General features: G+C 36.7%; 1 protein-coding gene and 1 pseudogene across 5 annotated transcripts in view; one reads left to right on the top strand and one right to left on the bottom strand.

The window, feature by feature from the left end:
* ZC3H12B (zinc finger CCCH-type containing 12B) overlaps positions 1–23,895 on the bottom strand; it is a 624,873-nt gene that overhangs the window by 291,593 nt on the left and 309,385 nt on the right. The window lies entirely within an intron of this gene.
* Positions 1,036–1,584, top strand: LOC116582431 (annotated as a pseudogene).

Here is a 23,895-nt window from a genome sequence, read left to right as displayed (position 1 = left end):
GGCTTATGGATCAGAAGAATAAACATTGTTAAAATGTCTTTGCTTCCCAGATAAATCTATACTTTCAATGCCATCCTGATCAAAATACCAATGGCATGGGGCGCCTGGGTGGCTCAGTTGGTTAAGCCGCTGCCTTTGGCTCGGGTCATGATCTCGGGGTCCTGGGATCGAGTCCCACATTGGGCTCTCTGCTCAGCGAGGAGCCTGCTTCCCTCTCTCTCTCTCTGCCTGACTCTCCGACTACTTGTGATTTCTCTCTGTCAAATAAATAAATAAAATCTTTAAAAAAAATACCAATGGCATTTTTCAAAGTGCTGGAACAAACAATATTAAAATCTGTATGGAATCACTAATGAAATATTGAAAAAGAAAACAAAGCTGGGGACATCACGTTGCCTGATTTCAAGCATTATTACAAAGCTGTGACCACCAAGATGGCATGGTACAGGCACAAAAACAGACAGATAGACCAATGGAACAGAGTAGATGGCCCAGATATGGACCCTCAACTTTACGGTCAAATAATCTTCAATAAGAACAACAAAATCCTGTGGAAAAAGATAATTTCTTCAAAAAGTGCTGTTAGAAAAATTGGAGAGCTATATACAGAAGAATGAAACTTGACCATTCTCTTACACCATACACAATGATAAACTCAAAATGGTTGAAAGACCTCAGTGTGAGACAGGAATCCATCAAAAATCCTAGAGGAGAACATAGGTAGTAATCTCCTCAACATCATCCACAGCAACTTCTTTCAATGCACATCTCCAAAGGCAAGGGAAAGAAAAGTGAAAATGAACTTTTGGGACTTCATCAAGATCAAACTTCTTCACTGCAAAGGAAACAGCCAAAACAAAACAAAACAAAAACAAAAACAAACAAACAAACAAACAAAAACCCCCAAAACCAAAAAAACAAAGAGGCAACCTGCAGAATGGGAGAAGACATTGCAAATGACACTACAGACAAAGGGCTGACATCCAAGATCTATAAAGAACTCCTCAAACTCGGGCGGCGGGCTGCGGTTTCGCGATGGTGTGTGGCAGTAGGGTGGGGGACAGCCTCCTGGAGAACGTTAACCTGCTCATCTAGGAGCACTCTGGGGGGCTACCGGTGACCACTGGTGAGGAGGATGAGCAGGTTCCAGACAGCATCGATGTGAGCTAGATCTTCACTGATTCGCTCCATCAATGATCTGGAGCATCCACTGACACTGGAAGAATTGAACGTAGTGGAGCAAGTCCGGGTTCAGGTGAGCAACCCTGAGAGTACGGTGGCTGTGGCCTTCACACCCACCATTCCACACTGCAGCATGGCCACTCTTATCGGTCTGTCCATCAAAGTCAAGCTTCTTTGATCCCTTCCCCAGCGTTTCAAGATGGATGTGCACACTACACCAGGAACTCATGCCTTGGAGCATGCAGTGAACAAGCTGCTTGCAGATAAGGAATGGGTAGCAGCTGCTCTAGCGAATACCCACCTGCTGGAGGTTGTGAACCAGTGCCTGTCAGCCCGCTCCTGAGCCTGGCTTTTGCCCCCAGTCACACCCAGGGCTCATGGCCTTGTTTTTTTGAATCACTGACAATGAGTCATTAAACTAACACTTTACATTTTGTAATAAACCCTTAATTTATATTAAAAAAAAAGAACTCCTCAAACTCAACGCACAAAAAAACAGATAATCATGTCAAACAATGGGCAGAAGGCATAAACAGACACTTCTCCAAAGGATACATACAAATGGCTAACAGACACATGAAAAAATGCTCATCATTATTAGCCATTATGGAGATTCAAATAAAAACCACATTGAGATACCACCTTACACCAGTTAGAATGGCCAAAATTAATGTTCATTAAATGGACAAAATTGTCTATAAAAGACAGTAAACAACAAGTGTTGAAGAGGATGTGGAGAAAGGGGAACCCTCTTACACTGTTGATGGGAATGCACATTGGTGCAGCCACTTTGGAAAACAGTGTGTAGATTCCTTAAGAAATTAAAAATAGAACTTCTCTATGACCCAGCAATTATACTACTGGATATGTACCCCAAAGATACAGATGTAGTGAAGAGAGGGGCCATATGTACCCGAATGTTCATAGCAGCAATTTCCATTATCGTGGACAGAACTGAAATGCCCTTCAACTGATGAATGGATAAAGAAGATATGGTCTATATATACAATGGAATATTACTCAGCCATCAGAAAGGATGAATACCCAACTTTTAAATCAACATGGATGGGACTGGAGGAGATTATGTTGAGTGAAATAAGTCAAGCAGAGAGAGTCAATTATCATATGGTTTCACTTACTTGTGTAACATAAGGAATAACAGTGTTCATTAGGAGAAGGAAAGGAGAAGTGAATTCGGAGAAATCAGAGGGGGAGATGAACTATGAGGGACTGTCAACCCCCAAGAAATAAACTGAGGGTTTTAGACTGGAGGTGGGTGGGGGGATGGTGAGCCTGGTGGTGGGTATTAAGGAGGGCAGGTACTGCATGCAGCACTGGGTGTTGTACATAAACAATGAATCTTGGAACACTGCATCAAAAACTCATGATGTATTATATGGTGTCTAACATAACACAATAAAAAAAGAATTATATGATCCTTTCGATACAGAAAAGGCATTTGATAATATACAAGAAATTCTTTCTTGATTAAAACTCTGCACAGTGTAAGTGGAGCATACCTCAATATCATAAAAGCCATCTACAAAAAGCCCACCATAAGTATCATTTTCAATGGGGAAAAACAGAACTTTTCTTCTAAGGTCAGGAACATGACAGGGATGTCCACTCTCCTCACTGTTGTTCAAATAGTCCTAGAAGTCCTAGTCTCAGCAATAAGGCATTAAAATAAATATTTTATTTCATTATTCAAATAAAGGCATTCAAATTTGCAAAAAAAAAGAAGTCAAACTCTCTCTTTGTCGTATGTCATTATACTTTGTCTGAAAAAGTCAAAAGACCCCACCCCCAAATTGCTAGAACTTACACAGCAATTCAGCATCATGACAGGATATAAAATCAATGCACAGAAATCAGTTGAATTTCTATGCACTAACAATGAGAGTGAAGAAAGAAAAATTAAGGAATTGATCTAATTTACAGTAGCACCAAAAACCATAAGATACCTAGGAAGAAAACTAATGAAAGAGGTAAAGGATCTATATTCTGTAAACTACAGAACACTTATGAAAGAATTTGAGGAAGACACAAAGTAGTGGAAAACATTCCATGCTCATAGATTAGAAGAATATTGTTAAAATGTTTATGTTACCCAAAGCAATCTACACATTCAATGCAATTCCTATGAAAATACCATCGACATTTATCACAGACCTGGCACAAATAATCCTAAAAGTTGTATGGAACTAGAAAAGATCCCAAATAGCCAGAAGAATGTTGAAAAAGAAAACCAAGGCTGCGGGCATCACAATGCCTAACTTCAAGCTCTACTACAAAGCTGTCATCATCAAGACAGCATGGTACCAGCACAAAAGCACACCCTTAGATTAATGAACAAAATAGAGAACTCAGAAATAGAACCTCAACTCTATGGTCAATTACTGAGTACAACATCTGAAATTAATGATATGTTGGCTAATTGAATTAAATTAAAATGCAGCTATTTTCTTGTTTTTTTTTAATTTAGATTCAATTAGCCAACATATAGTATATAATTATTTTCAGATGTAGTGTTCACTAATTCATTAGTTGCATATAACACCCAGTACTCATCACATCAAGTGCCCTACTTAATACCAGTTACCCCACACCCATCTCCCCTCCAGCAACCATCAGTTTTTTTTTTCTTTATAGTTAAGAGTCTCTCATGGTTTGTCTCCCTCTCTGATGACTTCCCATTCAGTTCTTCCTCCCTTTCACTATGTTCTGTTTGTTGGTTTTATATCCTGTGACTTTGCTGAGTTCACGTATGAGACCTTCAGGTTTTCTACAGAGTATCATGTCATTTGCAAATAGTGAAAGTTTGACTTCTCCCTTGACAGTCTGGATTCCTTTTATTTCTTTTTGTTGTCTGATTCCTGAGGCTAAGACTTCAAGTACTATGTTGAATAGTAATGGTAAGAGTGGGCATCCTTCCCTTGTTCTTGAGCATAGAGGAAACTGAAGGAGGTATTATCTATGAATCTTTCATAAATGGCCTAGCAATGTTGAGTTATGTTTCCTCTAACCCTACTTTTTTGAGGGATTTATCAGGAATGTGTGCTGTATTTTGTCAAATGCATTTTCTACATCTATTGAGAGGATCATATGGTTCTTATCTTTCCTTTTATGAATGTAGAGTATCACATTGTCTGGTTTGTATAACATTGAATAACCCCTGCAGCCCAGGAATAAATCCCACTTGATCATGGTAAATAATTACTTGAATGCATGTTATACTCGATTAGTGAGGGTCTTGTTGAGAATTTTTGCTTCCATGGTCATCAGGGATATTGGTCTGTAATTACCCTTTTTAGTGTGGCCTTTGTCTTGTTTTGGAATCAAGGCAATGCTGGCCTCTTAGAATGGGTTTGGAGGGATGTCTAGGTGGCTCAGTTGGTTGTTCAGCTGCCTTCAGCTCAAGTCATGATCCCAGCATCCTAAGACTGAGTTCTACATTGAGCTTCTTGCTCAGTGGGAAGCCTGTTTCTCCTTCTGTCTGCCTCTGTCTCTCTCTCTCTCTGACAATTAAATAAATAAATGAAATCTTTATTTTTTAAAAAAATAATGTGTTTGGAAACTTTCCATCCATTTTTATTTTTTTGGAAGAGTCTTAGAAGAATACATATTAACTTTTCTCTAATGGTTTTGTAGAAGTCCCCTGGGAAGGTCCTGAACTTTGGTTTGTCAGATTTTTTTTTTTTTTTTACTGATTCAATTTATTTACTGGTTAGGGATCATTTTTCTATTTCTTCTTCTTTCCTTCTTTGTAGTTTTTATATTTCTAGGAATATATCCATTTCTTCCAGATTTCCCACTTTGTTGACATATAATTTTTCATAGTATTCTCTTATGATAGTTTGCATTCCTTTAGTGTTGGTTGAGACTTCTTCTCTTTCATTCATTCTTTTTTTATTTGAGTCTTTCTCTTTTCTTTTTTTATAAAAACATCTAAAGGTTTGGGGAAACTCTATGGCTCCTTAAGCAGTTAAGCAGCTGACTTCAGCTCAGGTCATGATCCCAGGGTCCTGGTATTGAGCCCCAGATTGGGCTCCCTGCTCAGTGGAGAGTCTGCTTTCCTTCTCCCTATGCCTGCTGCTCTGTCTGCTTGTGCTGTCTCTGTCAAATAAATATATAAAAAATGTTAAAAAAGAATGGCTACAGGTTTATCAATTTTATTCTCTAAAAGAACTAGCTCTTAATTTCATAGATCTTTTTCCACTGTTTTGTTTATTTCTGTATTGTTGTCTACTTCTCCAATCTTTATTATTTTCCTCTTCTGCTGGCTTTAGTTTTTTATTGTTGTTTGTTTGTTTGTTTTTTACTGTTCATATTCTAGTTATTTTAGGTGTAAATTTAGCTTGTGTATTTTAGACTTTTCTTGATTCTTTGGGTAGGCCTATATAGCAAGATCTCAAAAAAATTTCCTTTGTTGCATCCCAAAAGTTTGGGGTTGTTGTGTTTTCATTTTCATTTCCTTCCTTATATGTCCTTTTAATTTTCTTTTTTAAATTTCCTTGTTCATTCATTTATTCTTTAGTAGGGTTTGCTTTAAGCTGCATGTATTTGAGGTGTTTCCAGAAGTTTTTTTATGGTTGACTTCAAGTTTCATAGTGCTTGATCTGAAGCTACTTTCAGGACTTTTCCTTCTCTGTGTATTTGGTAAATTTGACTATGTTACGTCTTGGAGTGGGCTTGTTGTTGATTCTGTACCTCTTGAATTTTGATGTTTATTTCCTTTCACAGTTTAGGGATGTTTTCAGCCAAATGTGCTCAAATGAATCTCCTGCCTCTTCTCCCCTCTCTTCTTCTGGGACTCCTGTGATACAATTATTATTATAGTTTAAGGGGTTACTGAATTCTCTAATTCTACATCCATGATGCAGATCCTTCTTCTTTTCAGCTTCATTATTTTCCATAATTTTATCTTTGATTATCACTGAGTTGTTCTTCTGGTTTGTCTATCTTTATAGTCATTCATCCAGTTGGTTTTGCATCTAAGTTATAGCATTTTATATTTTTGACCAACTAGTTTTAAGTTCTTTTATGTTGGCAGTTAGGGATTCTCTAGTGTCTTCTGTGCTTTTCTCAATCCCAGCTTGTGTCCTGATGATTGTTGTTTTATTCTTTTTATTTTTTATAGATTTTATTTATTTATTTGACAGGGAGAGAGAGAATTCACAAGCAGGGGGAGTTCCAGAGGGAGAGGGGGAAGCAAGCAGGGAGTCTGATGTGGGACGCAGTCCAGGACCTGAGACAAACCAGACACTTAATTCACTGAGTCACCCAGACACCGATGATTGTTGTTTTAAATTCTGGTTAAAACCTCTTATATCAGTTTTGTTTAATCATTGACTATTACATCTACTTCTTTCTTTTAGGGTGAATTCCTCTGTTGTGTCATTTTGTCTAGGTCACTGTTTGTGTGTGTGTGTGTGTGTGTGTGTGTGTGTGTGTACATATGTATAATTGTTAGAAAAGCCTGTTATATTCTTGCTTCTGAGAGTAATGGCTATATTAAGAGATCCTATACTGTGTCAGGATGTACTCTATAAATTTTTGTTTGTAATAACGTATCACTATTAGTACATCTCTAGGAGTACATTAGAGTTTGTTCTTGGTTTTGTACATTTTCTGGGTTTTGACACATTTATAACAACATGTATCCATCACCATAGTATCATATGGAATAGGTTCACTGCCTTAAAAGTACTCTGCACTTCACCTACTCATTTTTCTCTTCCTCCTATGGAGCCACTGGCAACCACTGATCTTTCTGTTGTCTACATAGTTTCAACTCTTCCAGAATGCCATATAATTGGAATCATATGACATGTACCCACTTCAGGTTGGCTTATTTCACTTAACAATATGCATTTAAGGTTTGTCCATGTTTATTCATGGTTTTGTTTCTGTTTGTAAAAATCTTTTTTAACTTCTCCACAATCTTTGCAGTGGTAGAAGTAAATCTAACAGGGATATGAATTTTAGAGCATGTTCTATGGGATTCTCATAATAAATAAAGACATTACATTTTAGCCTCAGTTTTACCTAAAATATTCTTCAAACATTTCACGACTTCTTAGGCTAAGCAGTAATTTTATTATTTTTTAGTTTTTATATAAATTCCAATTAGTTAAAATACAGTGTTATATTAGTCCCAGGCATATAACATAGTAATTCAACAGTTCCATACATCACCCAGTGCTTATCACAATATGTGCACTCTTTAACCTCCATCACCTATTTAACCCATAACCTGAAAAACCTCCCCTCTGCTAACCATCAGTATGTTCTCCATAATTACAAATCTGTCTCTTGGTTTGTATTCCTCTCTCTTACTTTTTACCTTTGCTCATTTGCTTTGCTTCTTAAATTCCACTTATGAATGAAAGCATATGGTATTCATCTTTCTTTGACTTGACTTATTTTTGCTTAATATAATACTCTCTAGCTTCATCCATGACATTGCAAATGGCAAGATTCCATTCTCACGGCTGAAAAATATTCCATTATGTATATGTGTGTCTGTGAGTGTGATTTTATATATATATATATATAATCTCACATCTTTATAATCCATTCATTAATCACCCTTATGCTGCCTCCACACCTTGACCATTTTAAATAATACTGGAATAATAATTGAGGTACATGTATATCTTTGGTTTTGTGTTTTTGTATTATTTGGGTAAATACCCATTAATGTGATTATAAGGTAGTTCTATTTTTAAAATTTTCAGGAATCTTCCTACTATTTTCAACAATGGCTGCACCAGCCTGCATTCCCACCATTATTGCTAGAGTGTTCCCTTTTCTCCAAATTCTAACACCTATTATTTCTTGTGTTTTTATTTTAGCTATTCTGACAGGTACAATATGATATCTCATAATAGTTTTTATTTTCATTTCCTTGATAATCAGTCATTATGAGCATCTTTTTCCTGTGCCTGCTGGCCATCTGGATGTCTTCCATGGGAGAAAGTTCTGTTCATGTCATTTGCCCATTTTTAATTGGATTATTTGGCTTTGGGGAGTTGAGTTTATAAGTTATTTTGGATATTAACCCTTTATGAGATAAGTCATTTGCAAATACCTTCTCCCATTCATTAGATTGCCTTCTACTTTTGTCAATTGTTTCCTTTCCTGTACAGAATCTTTTAATTATGATGTAGTCTTAATATAATGTAGTCTTAATTTTTCCTTTTCTTTTCTTTGCCTCAAGAAACCTATCAAAAAATATATACCATATCAAATGTTGAAGAAGTTACTGCCTGTGTGCTCTTCTAGGATTTTTATGATTTCAGGTCTCACATTTAGGTCTTTCATCCCTTTGGAATTTAATTTTTCTATGACAAAAGAAAGTGGTCCAGGAGGAGTTAAGATGGTGGAGGAGAAGGGGACCCTAATGTCACCTGGTCCCTGGAATTCCCTTAGATAGTTATCAAATCATTCTGAACACCTGTGAAATCAACCAGAGATCTAGAAAAGAATTGTTTCAATTCTACAAATAGAAGGGTGGCCAGTTTTTGCAAGGTCAGAGGTATGGAGACGTGAACTTGATATGATACATCAGAAGATTAAGCTGCTGGGGGAGGGAGTTTCCTTAAGCCAACTATAAGAAAGAGTTATGAGCAGCCAAGCACAAAATTGAAGTTTTTAGAAGTCTTATCTGGTTGGGGTCATCCCTGCCTGAAAGGTGCTCAGGTGGCAATGCAGAATCAATCCCAGGTAGGTCAGCATGATCGCAGGATCCCCAGGGTTACAAAAAATATGTGGGTGCATGAATGCAGCAGATTTTTCAAGCTGGCTGCAAACAGTGATTCTAGACACCAGCCTTCTCCTTAGTGTTGCCATAAACCATGGTTCAGTGACCACCCTCCAAGCAGGGACCCAGCGAAAAGCAGAAGCATGGCAATACCCTCTCCCTCCCGTGGGAGGAAGGACAAGGGTCTGCACTGCAGGAATACATAAAGGTTGGAGTCTCAAAATATGGTTGAGTGCCTCAAAAAATGCTCAACTGTTGTAGGAACAAGATGACAGAGGATCAGGAGACCTAAATATCATTGGGTCCCAGGAGTTCAACTAGATAGTTACCAAACCATTCTGAACACCTACAAAATCAACAAGAGATCAAAGAGAAATAGAGCAGCAATTCTAGGAACAAAAAAGTGACCACTTTCTGGAAGGTAGGATTTTCAGAGAAGTAAATCCAAGGTGATATATGGGAAGATAGACCACAGGGGGAGGACCCAGCTCCCAACAAGCAGTAGATCAGCAGAATAAAAAAATCAACTATTAGACTTCTGCTCCACTGAGGGACATTGTTCCAGAAGCTAAGCAGGGGGTGGAGCCCTGAATGGGGCAGTATGGTCTCAGGACCTGCAAGATCACAAAAAGACCAGCAGTGTCTGAGTGTGGCAGAGCTCCCAGGTATCAGAGCAGGGAAGCTGGCTGCAGAGATGGATCTGAGGAGTGGGCTTTTAGCTCAGGTTTACCTGAAACCATAATCAGAGGCACAGTCAGGCCACTGCTCTTCAAGCAGAGACTTCACAAGTGGAAGATCTGATAAGACCCCCCTCTTTCCTCCTCTGGGAGAGTGGCATGAGAGCATACTGTAAGAACCTGTTGGGTTTTGGAGACTCAAAGTGGGGCCATAAGCCAGAGATAGAAATGCTCAGGGACACACCAGGTGAGCATGGAGTGCAGCAAGAGACCAGGTAGACAGGAGTGATGGACTGCTTTTCTCTGAGGGCACACTGAGGAGTGGCTCCCCTGAGAGCTTAGCTCCTATGGGGCCAGAGATTGGGAGACCGCAATTTCCATTCTCATTCTCCAAAGCTGTACAGAAAGTGTTCAAGGAACAAAAGCTCCCAAAAGCAAACCCAAGCAGATTACTTATCCTAGCTCTGGTAAGGTCAGTGCAATTCCACCTTGGGCAAAGACATTTGAGAAGCACTGCAACAGGCCCTTCCCTGAGAAGATCAACAAAACTATCCAGCCAAGACCAAGTTCACTGATCAATGAGAACTGCAAAAATTCAGAGCTACAGGAATACAGCACATAGAATTCATGGCTTTTTCACTGTGATTCATTAGTCTTTTGAAGGTATTTTTTTTATTTTATTTTTTCTTATTCTATTTTTCAATTTTTCCTCTTTCCTCTTTTAACTTTTTTTTAACTATTATACCCTTTTAAAAATATTTTTAAATTTTCATTGTTATAGTCACATTCTAACCCTTCATTTTATTTAACCATACTTTTTGTATACATATAGGTTTTTCTGTCTTTAAAATTTTGGGATACAGTTTCTTCTAACAGATCAAAATACATCCCAAATCTAGCTTATGGCTTTGTTCTAGTCTCCAGCCTGTTAACATTCTTTTCCTCCACTTTTTTTTTCCAACCAACTTCTTATCTTATCAATTTCCTTTTTTTAATATTTTTAAGTTTTCATCTGAACAGTCATATTACATCCCATCATGTTTATCCCAATTTTTGTGTATATATATGTTTTTCTTTTTTGTAGTTTTGGGAGGCATTTTCTTCTAAAAGACCAAAATACACCCAAAATTAAGTGTGTGGCTCTGTTTTATTCACCAGTCTAATATATATATATATATATATATATATATATATATATATATATATATATATATTCCCTCCTTTCTTCTCTACCTGGTTTCAGGTCTCTTCTGATATGGTTACTGTATACTTTTCTGGGGTTGTTGCTGCATTTTTAGCATTTCGTTCTCTCACTCATCTATTCTTACCTGGATGAAATGGCAAGGAGGAAAAACTCACCTCAAAAAAAAAAAAAAAAAAGAACAGGAGGCTGTACTGATGGCTAGGGACCTAATCAATAAGGACATTCATAAGCTGTCAGAACTAGAGTTCAGAATGATGATTATCAAGGTGCTAGCTGGGCTCCAAAAAAAGCATGGAAGATACTAGGGAATCCATTTCTGAAGAAATAAAATCCATTCTGGAGAAATAAAAGAATTAAAATCTAACCAGGCTGAAATAAAAAAAAAGCTCTTAATGAAGCCCAATAAAAAGTGGAGACTATTACAGCTAGGATAAATGAGGCAGAAGAGAGAATTAGTGATATAGAAAACCAAACGATGGTGAATAAAGAATCTGAGAAAAAGAGAGATAAACAACTACTGGACCACAAGGGAAGAATTGAAGAGAAAAGTGATACTATAAAATGAAACAATATTAGAATAATTTGGATCCCAGAAGAAGAAGAAAGAGAGAGGGGGCAGAGGTATATTGGAGCAAATTATAGTGGAGAAGGTCCCTTATTTGGGGAAGGAAACAGACATCAAAATCCAGGAGGCACACAGAACTCTCACCCTTAAAATCAGTAAAAATAAGTCAATACCCTGTAAAACTTACAAGTCTTAGAGACAAAGAAAAGTCCTGAGAGCAGCTCAGGACAAAAGGTCTGTAACCTACAATGGTAGAAATATTAGATTGGCAATAGACCAATCCACAGAAGCCTGGAAGGCCAGAAAGGACTGGCATGATACATTCAGAGGACTAAGTAAGAAAAATATGCAGCCAAGAATACTATATCCAGCTAGGATGTCATTGAAAATAGAAGGAGAAATAAAGTTTATAGGACAAACAAAAACTAAAAAATATATGCAAATACCAAACCAGCCCTACAGGAAATATTGAAAGCGGTCCTCTAAGCGAAGAGAGAGTGTAAAAGTAACAGACCAGAAAGGAACAGAAACAATATACAGTAACAGTCTCCTTACTGGCAATACAATGGCAATAAATTCAAATTTCAATAATTACTCTGAATGTAAATAGGCTAAATGCCCTAATCAAAAGACACAGGGTATCAGACTGGATTAAAAAAAAGACACTGATATGCTGTCTGCAAGAAACTCATTTTAGACCCAAAGAAACCTCCAGATTTAAAATGAGGGGGTGGAAAACAATTTACCATGCTAATGGACATCAAAAGAAGGCTGGGGTGGCAATCCTTATATCAGAGAAATTAGATATTAAGCCAAAGATCATAATAAGAGATGATAAAAGACATTATATCATACTTAAAGTGTTGTCCAAAAGCAAGATATAGCAATTTTAAATATCTATGCCCCTAACACATGGGAGCAGCCAATTATATGAGCCAATTAATAACAAAATCAAAGAAACACATTTATAATAATACAGTAATAGTAGAAGACTTTAACAGCCCCTCTCCCACTGAAATGTACAGATCATCTAAGCAAAAGATCAACAAGGAAATAAAGGTGTTAAATGACACACTGGACCAGATAGACATCACAGATATATTCAGAATATTCCATTCCAAAACAATAGAATACACATGCTTCTCTAGTGCACATGGAACATTCTCCAGAATAGATCACATCCTGAGCCACAAATGAGGACTCAACCAGTACCAAAAGATGGGGATCATTCCCTGCACATTTTCAGACCACAATGTTTTGAAACTATAACTTAAGCACAAGAGGAAAATTTGAGAAACTCAAATACATAGAAGCTAAAGAGCATCTTACTAAAGAATGAATGGGTCATCCAGGAAATTAAAGAATTTTAAAAATTTATGGAAACAAATGAAAATGAAAACACAACTCTTCAAAATCTCTGGGACAAGGTAAAGGTGGTATTGAGTGGGAAGTATATAGCACTACAACTCTTTATCAAGAAACAAGAAAGGTCTCAAGTACACAACCTAACCCTACACCTGAAGGAGCAAGGTGAAGAACAGCAAAGAAAGCCTAAAGCCAGCAGGAGAAGAGAAATAATAAAGATCAGAGCAGAAATGAATGATTTATAGAGCAAAAGAACAGTAGAACAAATCAACAAAAATAGGAGCTCAATCTTCGAAAGAATAAGATTGATATATCCCTGACCAGACTTATCAAAAAGAAAAGAGAAAGGACCCAAATGAATTAAATAATGAATGAAAGAGGAGAGATCACAACCAACAATAAACAATTATAAAATAAACAATTATAAAAACATATTATGAGCCACTATATGAGAGCAAATTTGACAATATGGAAGAAATGGAGGCATTTATAGAGACATATAAGGTACCAAAACTGAAACAGGAAGAAATAGAAAACCTGAAAAAAAACCATAAGCAATAAGGAGATTGAAGTAGTAATCAAAAATCTCCCAACAGGGGTGCCTGGGTGACTGAGTGGGTTAAAGCCTCTGACTTGGGCTGAGGTCATAATCTCAGGGTCCTGGGATCGAGCCCTGCATCAGTCGTTCTGCTCAGCAGGGAGCCTGCATCCTCCCTCTTTCTCTGCCTGCCTCTCTACCTACTTGTGATCTCTATCAGTCAAATAAATAAATAAAGTCTTAAAAAAAAATCTCCCAACAAACAAGAGCCCAGGGCCAGATGACTTTCCAGAGGAGTTCTACCAAACATTTAAAGAATTAATACCTATTCTCCTGAAACTGTTCCAAAAAATAGAAATGGGATGGGAAACTTCCAAACTCATTTTATGAGACCAGCATTACCTTGATCCCAAAACCAGATAAAGATTCCATCAAAAAGGAGAATTATAGACCAATATCCTTGATGAACACAGATGCAAAAATCCTCACCAAAATACTAGCCAATAGGATCGAACAGTACATTAAAAGGTTTATTCACCACGACCAAGTGGGTTTATTTCTGGACTGCAAGTTTGGTTCAAAATCCACAAAAAAGTCAATGTGATATAATACATTAATAAAAAAAAAGGAACAAGAAGCATATGATACCCTCAATAGATGCTTAAAAAGCATTTGACAAAGTACAGCATCCTTTCTTGACCAAAACTCTTTACAGTGTAGGGATAGAGGATACATACCTCAACATCATCAAGATCATCCATGAAAAAGCCACAGTGAATATCATTCTCAATGGAGAAAAATTTAGAACTCTTCTCCTCAGATCAGGAACACAGTATGGCTGTGTACTATCACCACTGCTCGTCGACATAGTACTAGAGGTCCTAGCCTCAACAATCAGACAACAAAAAGAAGTAAAATGTATCCAAACCAGCAAAGAAGAAGTCAAACTCCCACTCTTTGCAGATGTTGTGTTACTTTATGTAGAAAACTCAAAGACTCCACTTCAAAATGGTTAGAACTCATAAAGGAATTCAGTAAATTGTCAGGATATAAAATCAATGCACAGAAATCAATAGCATTTCTATACACCAGCAGCAAGACAAAAGAAAGAGAAATTAAGGAGTCTATCCCATTTATAATTGCACCCAAAACCATAAGACACCTAGCAATAAACCTAACCAAAGAGGCAAAGAATATACTCAGAGAACTATAAAGTACTCATGAAAGAAATTGAGGAAGCCACAAGGAAATGGAAAAACATCCCATGCTCATGGATTGCAATAAAAATTGTGAAAATATCTATGCTACCTAAAGCAATCTACACATTTAATGCAATCCCTATCAAAATACCATCAACTTTTTTTCAAAGAAATAGAGCAAATAATCTTGAAATTTATATGGAAGCAGAAAAGACCACAAATAGCCAAAGGAATGTTGAAAAAGAAAACCAAAATTGGGGGCATCATAATTCCAGACTTCAAGCTCTATTACAAAGCTGTCATCATCAAGATGGTATGGTACTGGCACAAAAACAGACAGTTAGATAATGGAACGGAAAAGATAGCCCAGAAATGGACCCTCAACTCTCTGGTCAACTAATCTTTGACAAAGCAGGAAATAATGTGCAATTGAAAAAAAGACAGTCACTTCAACAAATGATGTTGGGAAAATTGGACTGCCACATGCAGAAGAATGAAACTGGACCATTTCCTTCCAGCACACACAAAAATAGACTCAAAATAAATGAAAGATCTCAATGTGAGACAGGAATCCTTCAAAATTCTTGAGAAGAACACAGGCAGCAACCTCTTCGACCTCAGCTACAGCAACTTCTTCCTAGAAACATCACCAAAGGCAAGGGAAGCAAGGGCAAAAATGAACTATTGGGACTTCATCAAGATCAAAAGCTTTTGCACAGCAAAGAAAACAGTCAACAAAACCAGAAGACAACTAACAGAATGGGAGAAGATATTTGCAAATGACATATCAGATAAAGGGCTAGTATCCAAAGTGTATAAAGAACTTATCAAACTCAATACCCAAAGAACAATTAATTCTGTCCAATAAATTAATCCAAACAAGAAATGGACAGAAGACATGAACAGACATTTCTGCAAAGACATTCAAATAGCCAACAGACACATGAAAAAGTGCTCCACATCACTCGGCATCAGGGAAATACAAATCAAAACCACAGTGAGATACCACCTCACACCAATCAGAATGGTTAAAATTAACAAGTCAGGAAACGTCTGATGTTGATAAGGATGTGTAGAAAGGGAAACCCTCTTACACTGTTGGTGGGAATGCAAGCTGGTGCAACCACTCTGGAAAACAATATGAAGGTTCCTCAAAAACCTGAAAATAGAGTTACCCTATGACCCAGCCATCTCACTACTGGGTATTTACCCTGAAGACACACACATAGTGGTCCGAAGGGCCATGTGCATCAGAATGTTTATAGCAGCAATGTCCACAGTAGTCAAAGTATGGAAAGAAGCTAGATATCCATCAACCAATGAATGGATAAAGAAGATGTGGTATATATACACAATGGAATATTATGCATCTATCAGAAGCCCAAATCTTGAAATTTGCAATGAAGTGGAAGGAACTAGAGGGTATTATGCAAGCAAAATAAGTCAATCAGAGAAAAACAATTATCATATTCTCTCTCTGATATGAGGAATATGAGAGGCAGTGTGGGGGCCATGGGGGGTGGGAGGGAGAAATCAAACAGGATGGGACTGGGGAGGGAGACAGACCATAATAGACTGTTAATTTCAAGAAACAAACTGAAGGTTGGTCGGGGGGTGGGGGGTTGGATAGAGAGGCTGGATTATGGACATTGGGTTATGTATGGGCTATGGAGAGTGCTGTGAATTGCATGAGACTGATGATTCATAAATCTGTACCCCTGAAGCAAATAATACATTATATGTTAATTAAAAAAGAAAAAAAAAAAACTCAATGCCTGGCTGGATGAGCACAAAATTTGGGCAGAAACCAAGAAGACAAGAGTGATTGACACTTTTCTGTGAGGGCTCATTGAAGAGTGGGAGACTCAGACTTTCAGCTCCAGGGCTAGAGATCAGGGTGACACCATTTTCACCCCCTTCATCACTACTGAAAGTCTTCAGGAAGCAAAACAGTGCTACAGAGTGCAGTACACTTACACTGAGTACAGCTCCCTGGTAAGAGGGGTGCAATTCCACCCAGGTAAAGACACCTGAAAATCAGTGCAAAAGGCCCTGCCCCAGAACACCAACAGCAACATCAGGCTAATATCAAATTTGCAAATCATAGAGAACTGCAAAACCTCAGCTCTTGGGGAAAACAGAATATAGGAATTGTGGCTTTTTGTTATTATTACTTAGTCTTTAATTTTTAAATTTTCATTTATTTTCTTATTTTACCAATTCTTTTTAAAATGTTTATTAATTTTAATTTTTACATTTATATATTTCAGTTTTGGTGTCCTTTCATTGTATTCAATTTTATTTATTTATTTTTTTACCTATATAAGTTTTTCTTTCTTTCCTATTTTGGGAATAGTTGGTGTTGTTGTTTCTGATTAATTCCCTGGCAGTGAGTACTGCCTCTTGTTCTTTCTTTTGGGGTGAGTTTCTCTGTCTTGTTCTTACACTCAGAAAAGAATACATGAAAGAGAGAGAAAATACAAAAATAGCAACAACACCAGAAAATACAAACCAGAATAACGGAAGAACACAGAAACCAAAGATGTGTGAGAGGGAGAGAGAGAGAGAATAAAAACCACCAAAAGTAAAACAACACAACAATAAACTAGATCCTCGGCGTGTTTTGGTCTGTTTGTTAGAAGAAACTGGATCCCAAAATAGGAAAGAAAGAAAAACTTATACAGATAAAAAAATAAAATTGAATTCAATGAAAGTACACCAAAAATGAAATATATATAAAAGTCAAGGCCCAGATAGCTTCACAGGTAAATTCTACCAAACATTTAAGGAGATCATTTCATTTCTTCTCAAATTATTCTAAAAAATAGAAGAGGAAGGAAAACTTCCAAATTGATTCTATGAGGCCACGATACTAAATCCAGATAAGGACACAACAAATAAAAACAACTATAGACCAATACCTTTCATGAACATAGGTGTAAAAATCCTCAACAAAATACAAGCAAATAAAAGCCAATAATATGTTAAAAAATCAGTCACCATGATCAAGTTGGTTGCAGGAGTGATTCAATATGAACAAATCAATCAATGTGATAATCACATCAATAAAAGAAAGGACAGTAAACAAATGATTACTTCAATATATGCAGAAAAAGCACTTAACAAACTATAACATACATTCATGACAAAAACTGTCAACAAAGTAGGTTTAGAGAAAACATATCTCAGAATAATAAAAATGATACATGAAAAACACACAGTCAACACCGTCCTTAATAGGGAAAAGGTGAGAATTTTCCCTGTAAGGTCAGGAATAAGACAAGGATTTCCACTCTCAAAACGTTGGTTCAATGCAGTACTGGAAGTCCTAGCCACAGCAATCAGACAACAAAAAGAAATTAAACACATCCTAATCAGTAAGAAATAAGTAATATTTTCAACAATATGAAAAACTAATAAAGTACTGTATGGTGACTAACATAACATAATAATAAAAAAAGAGCAGAAGGTGCAGAAGACTTTCTTAACGCACAGAAATAGACACAGAAAGAGAGATAAAATGAGCAGAGAAATCTATCCTAAATGAAAGAACAGGACAAACCCATGCCGTAATATCTAACTTAAACAGACATAAGTAACATACTTGATAGAGAATTTGAAGCAATGATCATAAGATAATTACTCATTGGCCTTGGGAAAAGAGTGGAAGACTTGAGTGAAGCATTAACACAGAGATAAGGAATAATATAATAAAGATCAAGTTTTCAATGAACAAAATGAGGAAAACTTGATAGAATGAACAGCTATATGGAAGAAACAGTGGAATAGAATAGTGACAGAATAATGTCTGTAATATAATGTAATGTAATGTAATATCTGTAATCAGGCTGAATAGTAGAGGGAGTACAGAATTATGTAAAATGAAAACAGACTTAGGGAACACAGTGATTTCAACAAACATAATAACATTCATATTATAGGAGTCCCGGGGCGGTGGGGGGGGTAGGAAGAGGGAATAAAATTTACTTGAAGAAATAATAGCTGAAAACATCCTTAATCTGGGGAAAGAAACAGACCTCCAGATCCAGGAACCACAGAGAATCCCCAAAATTTTTTAAAAAAGCAGATTCACACCAAGACATACTGTGATTAAAATAGCAAAATATGCTGTTGAAGAAAAAATCCTAAAAGTCACAAGATAGAAGAAGTCACTAAGTTACAAGGGAAAAAATATTAGTCTAAAAGGAGATTTTTCAACAATAACTCTCCAGGCCAGAAGAGATTGGCATGATACATTCAAAATGCTGAATGGGGAAAACCTATAGCCAAGAATACTCTATCTAACAAGGTTATCATTCAGAATAGAAGGAGAAACAGAGACTTTCTGGGGGAGGGGAGGGAGAAAGGGGTAGCTAAAGGAGTTAGTGGTTATTAAGCCAGATCCATAAGAAATATTAAAAGGTACACACTGAATGGAAAGGAGAGAGCAAAACTGACAATATAGAGGTAGGAAACACAAAGGCAGTAACAACAAGTATTTTTTAAAAACTGAGTCAAGAAACTCACAAAAAGGAATATAAAGTATAACAAACAACTAAAATATGGGGAGGAGAGAATAATGGGTTCAAACTTAAATGACCAACAACTTCAGATAGACTGCTATATATACAAGATGTTATATAGAAACATAATGTTTCTATATCAAAAACCACTAATAAAAAGGCAAAAAATAAAGAGAAAGGAATCCAAATATATTGCTAAAGAAAACCAGCAAGCCATGAAGGATAACAAGAGAATAAATGATCAGAGAAAATCTTCAAAAATGACCACAAAACAAATAACAAAATGGCAATAAATACATAAGTATCAATAATTACTTTGAATGTAAATTGACTAAATATGCCAATAAAAAACATAGGGTCTCGTAATGGATGAAAAAACAAGACCCACCTATATGCTGCCTACAAGATTCTCATTTCAGATATAAAGACATCCACAGACTGAAAGTGAGAGGATGGAGGGGTGCCTGGGTGGCTCAGCAGGTTAAGCATCCAATTCTACATTTTTGACTCAAGTTATGATCTCACAGCTGCGGGATAAAGCCCCATGTCAGACTCTGCTCAGTGCAAAGTCTGCTTTAGATTCTCTCTCCCTCTCCCTCCCATTCTCTCTCTCTCTCTTAAATAAATCAATAAAATTCTTTAAAAAATGAAATGGAGAGGATGGAGAAATATATGTCACACAATAGATGTCAAAGAAAGCCAGTGTAACAATACATGTATAGAACAAAGTAGACTTTAAAACAAAACAAACAAACAAGCAAGCAAAAAAAAAAAAAAAAAAAAAACCAGTAACAGGAGGCAAAGAAGGACATTATATAAAAATAAAGAGAAAAAGCCAACAAGAAGATATAACAATTGTAAATATCTATGCACCCAACATAGGAGCAACCAAATACATAAAAGAGTTAATAAACATAAAGGAAATGATTGATAATAATGCAATAATCATAGGGGACTTTAACACCTCACTTACACCAATGGGCAGATCTTCTAAACAGAAAATCAACAAGGAAACAATATCTTTGAATGACACACTGGAACAGAATGATCTAAGTTATATTCAGAACATTCCATCTTAAAAAAGCAGAATACACATTCTATTCAAGTGCACATTGGACAGTCTCAAGAACAGATAATAACCCATAAAACAAACATCAACATATTTAACAAGATGGAAAACATACTATATGTATTTTCTGACCACGAAAGTACAAGACAGCCACACACACACAAAAATGTGTATGGACCACAAATAGATAGATGTTAAATAACAAGCTACTATACAAAGAATGAGTCAATCAGTAAATAAAAGAAATATTAAGTCCATGGAAACAAATGAAAATGAAAACACAGGAGTTTAAAATCTGTAGATGCAGCAAAAGCAGTTCTAAAAGGGGAGTTTATACCAATACAGAACTACTTCAAGAAGCAAGAAAAATTTCAAATATAAAAAACCTTTCCTTGAACCTAAAAGAGCTATAAAGAGAATAATAAAAAAAAACCTACAACTAGCAGAAGGAAGGAAATAATGAAGATTAGAGGAGAACTTAAAGATATAGAAACGAAAATAACAATAGAACAAACTGGAAGCTGGTTCTTTGAGAAAAATCAATAAAATTGGTAAGTCTCCAGCCAGCTTTACCAAGAAAGAAAAAGGAAAGGACTCCAATAAATAAAGTCAAAAATCAGAGAGAAGAAATAACACCAAGACCACAGAAATACAATAATAACAGAATATTATGAAAAAGTATATGCCAACAAACTAGGCAACCTGGAAGAAATAGATAAATTTCTAAAAATATATAAGCTACCAAAACTGAAAAGGGAAGAAATAGAAAATTTGAATAGGCTGATAACTTGGCAAAGAAACTGAGTCAGTAATTACAAAACTCCCAACAAACAAAAGTGCAGGACTAGATGGCTTTAGAAGCAAACATTTAAAGAATAATTAATACTGCTCTATTAAACTATTCTAAAAAAAAAAGAAAAGGAAGGAAAATTTCCAAATATATTCTGTGAGGCCAGTATTACCCTAATAGCAAAATCAAATAAAGACACCACAAAAAAAAGACAACTACAGGCCAGTATCCTTCATGAACATAGATGCAAAAATGCTCAACAAAAAATGAATTCAATAATACATTAAAAAATCATTCACCATGATCAAGTGGTATTTATTCCTTGCTTGCAAGGGTGATGCAATAGTCTCAAATCAATCAACATGATGCATCACATCAGTGAGAATAAAGATAAGAACCATATGATCCTTTCATTAGATGCAGAAAAAGCATTTGACAATGTACACCGTCCATTCACGATAAAAACTCTCAACTTAATAGGTTGAGATGGAACATAGCTCAACATGATAAAGGCCATATATGAAAAACCCACAGCCACCATCATTCTCAATGGAGAAAAACTGAGAGCATTTCTCCTAAGGTCAGGAACAAGATAAGATGTCCACTCTCAGCACTGTTATTCAACACAGAAGTGGAAGTCTTAGCGACAGCAGTCAGGCAACAAAAAGAAATAAAATACATACGAATGGGCAAGGAAGAAGTAGGTTTTTCACTATTTACAGATAATATGATTTTACATATAAAACCCAAAAGACTCCATCAGAAAAATTGCTGGAACTGATAAATGAATTCATTAAAGTCACAATAAACAAATCAATGTACAAGAATCTGTTGCATTTCCATATATCAATAATCAAGCAGGAGAAAGAGAAATTAAAAAAAAATTCCATTTACAATTGCATCTTAAATTGTAAGATGTGACATAAAGTTAAGAAGGTGAAGAATTAGGGGGATGTGAGGCTTTCCTCGACCCTTGAACACAGCTATGTTGAGGTCAGATCACTTGGAACATCCAGGAAATTAATCTGGGGATTCAAAAAAGGATATCCACTGTTCAGGGGAGACAATATAATAGGTGAGAGGTGCAGGAAAGGGAATTGGGGGAGATAAATGCTGACATGCTGTGAAGAGCAGGGAAAACTTTCCTTGTGGAGAGAAAAGAGAGAGAGGGTAGAGGGATGGAGAGAATACAGCATGAGGATTACACAAGAACACCTCTCCAAAATATGGATGGGGGAGCTGAGAGAACTGAGTGGTGCAGGAGTTTTGCAAACAGTGAATGTATCTTAAACTCTGAAATGTTGCAAGTGCAGAACTTTCATTGGAGCAGAGCTGTAGCATGCCGCTCTGAAGAGATGGAAGGCCCAGGAACGCATGGAAAGTGGAGTAGGAATCTTCAGAATCTCACTGGGAGAGACAGTTCCCCTTCCCAGAATACATTTGGAAGAGAGTATATTGCCTCTTCAGAACAAAAGAACCCTCAGACTCCAGCAAATGGCTGTTTTCATTGACAAGAGTCAAAGGAAAATTCAGAGGGTGGATAATTTGGTCGCCCTTTTTCATATTGCCAAAGCATAGAATCCAGGCATTGTGCAGATGGGGGACTGATTATGTTTGTTTGTTTGTTTGTTCCTGGGACAATGGGCACTAGTCAGAGTGCAGAGATCCTCTAGTCCACAAGAGGGAGCAGATCTAAACACTGCTGGCTCCTTTAAGATTTGGAGTTTTGAATCCTAGCCTCACTAGTGATAAATGCAGGAGAGCTGGGCACTGGGTGTGTTGATGGCACTCACTTCCCTGTGAGGGCTTCCTGAACTGGGGTAAGTGTGAGATGGGGTGTCCTTATTTTACCTCTGCTACCAAAATGGTCAGACCTCAGAGAGCAACAGTGGCCTCAGTGGAGGAAGAAGCTGATTACATCAAACTCTGCCATCCCTGTGCTTGGGAAGTGTTTTTTTCTTTTTTTAAGATTTTTATTTATTTGACAGAGAGATAGAGAGCACAAGTAAGCAGAGTGGCAGGCAGAGGGGAAAGAGAAGCAGGCTCTCTGCTGAGCAGGGAGCCTGATGCGGGGCTCGTTTCCCAGGACCATGGAATCATGATCTGCGCCAAAGGTGGAGGCCCAACCCCTGAACAACCCGGGCACCGCTGTTTGTTTGTTTGTTCTAAACTGTGGCAGGACTGACCCTGAGCCAACCCAGCACGCCTCTACCCCAGAACAGTAACACAGGCAGCATGCCACATACACCACATCTATAGAAAATACAGTGATGCACACCATCCCTTTCAGTTCTTGTTGACATAAGACCATGAGAGACTATGGACTCCAGGAAATAATCTGATGATTTCAGAGGGGAGGGGAAGGGAGAGATGGGGTAGCCTGATGATGGGTATTAAAGAGGGGATGGGTTGTAATGAATACTGGGCATTATACATAAATAATGAATCATGGAATACTGCATCAAAAACTAATGATGACTAACATAACATAAAGAAAAGAAAAATAAATAAATAAAACCAGGATGTATTTTTATCTTTTATTCTTTTTTCCTTTGGAATCAGATGTAGTTAGTTTTTACATTTTTCTCTCTCTCTCTTTCTCTCTCTCTCTCTCAGTCTTCTTTGTTTCTTTTATTTTTATCTATTTGTCTATTTTTTTTCTTTTTATTTGGAATCAGGATTGTAGTTTCTTTCATTTTTTTATTGTCCCTTTTCTTTTTCTCTTATTTATTGGATCAAGGTTTTTTTTTTCTTCCTCTCTCTCTCTTTTTTTCTTTTCTTTTTCAAGCTTTTTTTTTTCAAAAAACAAAAAACAAAAACAAAACTAAACTAAAGCCTACCTAGATAAAGATCCAAGGCAAGCAAAGAGGAACTCTGTAGAAGAAAGACAGGTGGGGAAGAGCAGCCAAAATGAAACAATGGAGTGCACACAACATAAAAGAAAAACACTTCCTGAAGTGCCAGGCTCTGGACAGTGTATGATCTCTTTTTAATATAACACTACTCTAAGATGCCTGA

Source organism: Mustela erminea, chromosome X, assembly GCF_009829155.1.
Source record: "Mustela erminea isolate mMusErm1 chromosome X, mMusErm1.Pri, whole genome shotgun sequence".
Taxonomy (NCBI): Eukaryota; Metazoa; Chordata; class Mammalia; order Carnivora; family Mustelidae; genus Mustela; species Mustela erminea.
Note: the sequence above shows the minus strand (reverse complement) of the source record. Positions and strands in the feature narration are given on the sequence as shown.